The following is a 6,000-nucleotide window of genomic DNA, read 5'->3' as shown; positions in this document are numbered from 1 at the left end:
AGAGAGAGAAAATATGTATTAAGAAATGTGTATTTGATCTCCCTCCCCCTTTCCTGGCACATAGTTCCTTAAAACCCTTGTAACCTCTGAAGTGGTGTCTTTTTTGTATACTACCAATATGACTAACAGCTGGGGGATCTTGGAAGGCCTCAGGATGAAGGCTGCTTATCCAGGGAAACAAGCCTGTGATTTGAGGGTTGGAACTTTCAGTCCCACCTGGGAGGAAGGAGGGACTGGAGGTAGAGTTAATCACCTGTGACCAATGATTTAATCAACCACGGCTGTGTAATGAAGCCTCCATTAAGAAACCCTAAGGGAAGGGGTTTGGAGAACTTTTGGGTTAGTGAACATGCAGAGAGCACCACACTCAGAGAGGCAGGGACACCGCCCCCCCACCCCACCTCATTCTTTCCCCCACACTTGGCCTTATGCAGCTCTTCCACTTGGCTGTAAACTATTTTCCCGAGGTCTGTGAGCCACTTTAGCAAATTATCACACTCAAGATGGGGCAGGAGGTCCCCATACCTGAATCATAACTGGCAGGTCAGAAGTACTCTGGGCCTGTGCCTGGCCTCTGAAGAGCGGCCACCGGCAGTCTGGTAGGACTGAGCCCTTAACCCGTGCGAGGTTAGTGCTAACCGCACGTAGAGAGTGTCAGAATTGACTGAATCACAGGACACTGGTTGGCCTCCAGGAAGCCGGAGAATTGCTGGTGTGGGGGAGATACACACATTGGTGTCAGAGTGTGAACAGCAAACAGATTCTCTTTTTTGGCCTCCACTGAGGCCTATCCCCAGTTTTGCTAACATAAAGAAAGCAGTCCATAAGAGCCAGCGGTTGAAACCACGCTGACCAAGCGTCATCTACTCACCGAAAAGGTGCTCACGAAGTGGCTGGCGCTCTGCCCAAGCCAGAAGTGGAGGCCTGGGCTCCGGTGCCCCAGGGCAGGGGATATGAAGGCAACGAAGCCGGCGGCCAGCCTTCGTGGAACTCGCCCTTGGAAATGTGGCAACAGCAGGGATGCTCGCTGCCCCAGAGGCAGAGGGCACAGCAGAGCACAAGACACAGTGGCGAGAGGCCTTCTGTTCCAGGTGCCAAGGCCACAGCTTCCCCCAAACGCCAGCCTGGTGCTGCAGGTAGTGGGGAGAGACCGCCTCGCGCAGACCTCGGGAGATGAGCCGGGCCAGGCGGGAGGGGGCGGACCAGCAAGGTGAAGGCCAAGGGGAGGGTCCCCCAGAGGCCCGCCCCACGCTGCCTGCATCCAGCAGCCTTAGCTGTGCTTCCGCCCACGGTCCCCGTCAACGACAGGTAGTCAGTAGTGGCCCGCGCGGACCCCATACTAGTCTGGAGGGGAGAACCCAGTGGAGCCCCCCCTGGACCGGCTGCTGAATGCATGGGGAAAATCTGATTTACAAGGATAGCCTGGTTAAGGTAGCAGACATCCGAGCACCTAGCCTTGAGTGTGAGGCCAAAGAAATGTAGATTTTCAAAGTAAACAGAGAAACACTTGAAGGACGGGGGAAAGAAATTATGGGCGCAAAAAAAGGTCCAAGCACCTGTGGGAGGTTAGAATTCAAGCCCCTGTTCCATTCCTGCAGCTTCACCCGCTGCTAAAGATGGAAACAGAGGGAAATCCGATTTGCTTTCCATCCTTACAAAAAGTACTAAACATGTACCTAAATGTTTATGGCTTTTCATAATTGCCCAAAACTAGAAACAACCCAAATGTTCAGCAACAAACTGTGTTACAGTTCATAAAATAGAAGTTTAAAAAAAGGATACATGCAACAAATTTGAATAACCTCAGAGATAGTATGCTGAATGAAAGAAGTTTGTCTCAAAAGATGATATGCTGAATGATTCCACCTATATGCCTTTCTGGAAAAGGCAGCAGGGATGGGGAACAGATCAGTAATTGACAGTCGCTGGAGTAATTGACAGCAGGTGGAGTAGCCAGAGGGTATGACTATAAAAGGGTAGCCCCTGAAGTTATTTGGGGCAGGGAGCTATTCTATGACCTGATTGTGGTGGTTATGCAAACATACACATTGTTAAAATTCATAGAACTTTACACAGAGAAGGGGGAAGAGTCAACTTGACTGCATAACTTTTTTAAAGCACTTACTCTATGCCAGGCACTATGTTATCTGAGGCAAAAGCAATGTGCTCAATGAGATAAGGAGTAAAGATAAACAAAGTAACTGTGGCACAAAAATATTTGACACATGATAACTGAAAAGTAAAAACACCAAATGTTATAAGAAATAAAAGGAGAAAGAGGTCATTTCCAGTTTAACTAAACAGAAAATGCTTCAGGGCTAGAGATTGCCTTGAATTTCAGTTTCAAGAGCAAGAGAAGACAGATGATCATTCCCTGTGGAAAATGGTCAGTTAGATCATCTTATCACTGGTGTGCAGGAAGGAACAGAACAGAAAGTGCCTGAGGGCAGAAAGTGTGCCTGGTTAGATGGTAAGGAGTTTGGGAAGAGCCTGAACTGGCATGCTGACCACCTAGCACAGTAAGCCTTTCCAAGGAGCTGGACCCACCCTGCAAGATACCTTGGAGACCATGTAGAAGGTTCACCTGGTCCAAATCTTCATTTTATTCCCACTAATGAGTTTTTTCCCTCATTTACAAATGTGGCACACATCTTCATCTTACTTGCTGCAACTTGCCTGTGTGCTTAGTCGCTCAGTTGTGTCCGACTCTTTGCGACCCCATGGACCTGCCAGGCTCCTCTGTCTAGGGGGTTCTCCAGGCAAGAACACTGGAGTGGGCTGCTACAACTTCAGTTCAGTCCAGTTCAGTCGCTCAGTCCGACTCTGCGACCCCATGAATCGCAGCACGCCAGGCCTCCCTATCCATCACCAACTCCCGGAGTCCACCCAAACCCATGTCCATCGAGTCGGTGATGCCATCCAGCCATCTCATCCTCTATCGTCCCCTTCTCCTCCTGCCCCCAATCCCTCCCAGCATCAGGGTCTTTTCCAATGAGTCAACTCTTCACATGAGGTGGCCAAAGTATTGGAGTTTCAGCTTCAACATCAGTCCTTCCAATGAACACCCAGGACTGATCTCCTTTAGGATGGACTGGTTGGTTCTCCTTGCAGTCCAAGGGACTCTCAAGAGTCTTCACCACCACAGTTCAAAAGCATCAATTTTTCAGCGCTCAACTTAGGCTCTTCTTAATTATAATTATGGTGTCTTTTGCCTGCAGTTTGTCCTCAAATCCTCAAGGACATCCCTTTTTACCACCAACCTCTACTTAGATGCTACCCCCAAAACAGAGACTCAAACTCCTCCTTGAAAATCCAGGCAGTAGTAGTGGGAATGGAAAGCAAAGCACAGATTTGAGAGACATCATTTTAGAGTTAGGATTCACAAGGGTTGTAAATTAGATGTAAGGAATAAAGGAATAGGGAAGAAAGGAGAAATACAGGTTTCAAAGTTCTAAAAGGTGGAAATACACATAGTGATGATTTTACTATTATCCAACAATTGCATTTAAATATTAGTTTGCTTTAATCAATATTTTTAAGTGAAACCAATTTTTCTTTACTTAATAGAATACATGTAGGGCAATAAAAAATGTTTGGGAACAGGCCATCACAACTTCAAATTAAAAACTTCAAAGTATTTTAAGCAACAGCATGAGGTAACCCAAAAGATCAAAATAATAGAGAATCCCTCAGATCACAATTGGGCTTCCCGGATGGCACAGTGGTTAAGAATCCATCTGCCAATGCAGGAGACAAAAGGTTTGATCCTTGGGTTCGGAAGATCTCCTGGAGCAGGAAAGGGCAACCCGCTCTAGTATCCTTTCCAGGAAAATCCCATGGACAGAGGAGGCTGGCAGGCTACAGTCCATGGGGTCACAAAGAGTCAGACGCAACTCAGCACACACAGATCACAGTTTAAAACTCCTTACTGGTATTGAGATGAGGAAAGAATTTTCATGGATTTTATGAAACACAGAACAAGAAAATAGTACAAATTGAAACAATCTTCAAAAATGAGTACTGGTGGCTTTTCTCACAATAAAAAAATTATGTTGAAAGAGAAATAAAAATGACAGAGAATAAAGCTTGTTACACAACTTGCAGAAAAAGGAAAATTTGATAGTACTGGATGTGTACTGTTAGTATTAAACCACAATTATATGCAGCAGAAGAGACCCACAAACTAATTTGAACACAATGAGATTTTTCCTAATGGTGCAAATGTATGTGAAATCATTACTAACACAGCAATAAAAATATATACAAGCCATTAAAATAAGCAAGGTGCATCAATAAAAAATGAAGTGAAACTGACCTTTTATTCTCACTCACTTGCAGTCATTACAAGTTTACTGGGCTCTTGGTTCAAAGGAAACATAACATACCATAGTTTCATTCTTAGGATTCCTCGGTGGGTGTAATGACAATGCTGACAAGTACTAAGTACTGGTCCTCTGGTCCTCTGCTGGTTAGGAACCAGTGAGGCAACAGGAGGTGGGTGGTGGGCAAGGTAGCAAAGCTTCTCCTGTGGCTTCTCATCACTCCCCATCTCTGGCATTACTGCTTGAACCCTATCTGCCCCCTACCCTGTCCATCTGTGGAAAAGCTATCTTCCAGAAAATTAGTTCCTGGTGCAAAAAAAGTTGAAGACCATTGCTTTATCATATACCGTTGACACTGGGAGACCAAATTCTTTAAGCTTTGACCTTATGGCGGAAACATACAACGTTGCAAAACTTACCCATTTAAGTAGGTTGTTTCCATTTTGAAGGCATATGTAAGAGCAAAACAGAACTAGACATGGAACAATAGACTGGTTCAAAATTGAGAAAGGAGTACATCAAGCCTATATACTGTCACCCTGCTTACTTAACTGCAGAGTACATCAGGAGAAATGCTGGGCTGGATGAAGCACAAGCTGGAATCAAGATTGCCGGGAGAAATATCAATAACCTCAGATATGCAAATGATACCACCCTTATGGCTGAAAGCCAAGAGGAACTGAAGAGCCTCTTGACGAAGGTGAAAGAGGAGAGTGAAAAAGCTGGCTCAAAACTGAACATTCAGAAAACTAAGATCATGGCATCCAGTCCCATCACTACATGGCAAATAGATGGGGAAACAATGGAAACAGTGACAGGCTTTCTTTTCTCAGGCTCCAAAATCACTGCAGATGGTGACTGCAGCTATGAAATTAAAAGATGCTTGCTCCTTGGAAGAAAATGTATGACAAACCTAGACAGCATATTAAAAAGCAGAAACATTACTTTGCCAACAAAGGTCTATAGTCAGCTATGGTTTTTCCAGTAGTCATGTATGGATGTGAGAGCTGGACCATAAAGAAGGCTGAGCACTGAAGAATCGATGCTTTTGAACTGTGGTGTTGGAGAAGATACTTGAGAGTCCCTTGGACTGCAAGGAGATCAAACTAGTCCATCCTAAAAGAAATCAATCCTGAATATCCATTGGAAGGCCTGATGCTGAAGCTGAAGCTCCAATATTTTGGCCACCTGATGGGAAGAGCCCACTCATTGGAAAAGACCCTGATTCTGGGGAAGACTGAAGGCAGGAGTCAAAGGGGATGACAGAGGATGAGATGGTTGGATGGCATCACCGACTCAATGGACATGAGTTTGAGCAAGCTCCAGGAGATGGTGAAAGTGATGTGCTATAGTCCATGGTCTCGCAAAGAGTTGAAAACAACTGAGCAACTGAACAACAACAAAATAAGAGCAAAATGGTAACACCAAATACCCTTTCAAATCGAAATCATCACATACCAAATAGAGGACCTGTCTTTCAAGCCCATCAAATCACTCCAAAGCAACAATATAAAACTGAAGCAGTGGCAGGGATAATCTCCTCACTTCATCTTTGAATTATTTTAATAATAATAGTAACAACCTGGTCAAGTTACGCACCTCTTCCCTATACTTCACAGAAAGTATATTTATCTTGAAAACCACTACTACCACATGTAAACACACCTAGATGACTGTA

This window comes from Dama dama, chromosome 29 (assembly GCF_033118175.1).
Source record: "Dama dama isolate Ldn47 chromosome 29, ASM3311817v1, whole genome shotgun sequence".
NCBI lineage: Eukaryota > Metazoa > Chordata > Mammalia > Artiodactyla > Cervidae > Dama > Dama dama.
This window is presented reverse-complemented; position numbering follows the sequence as displayed.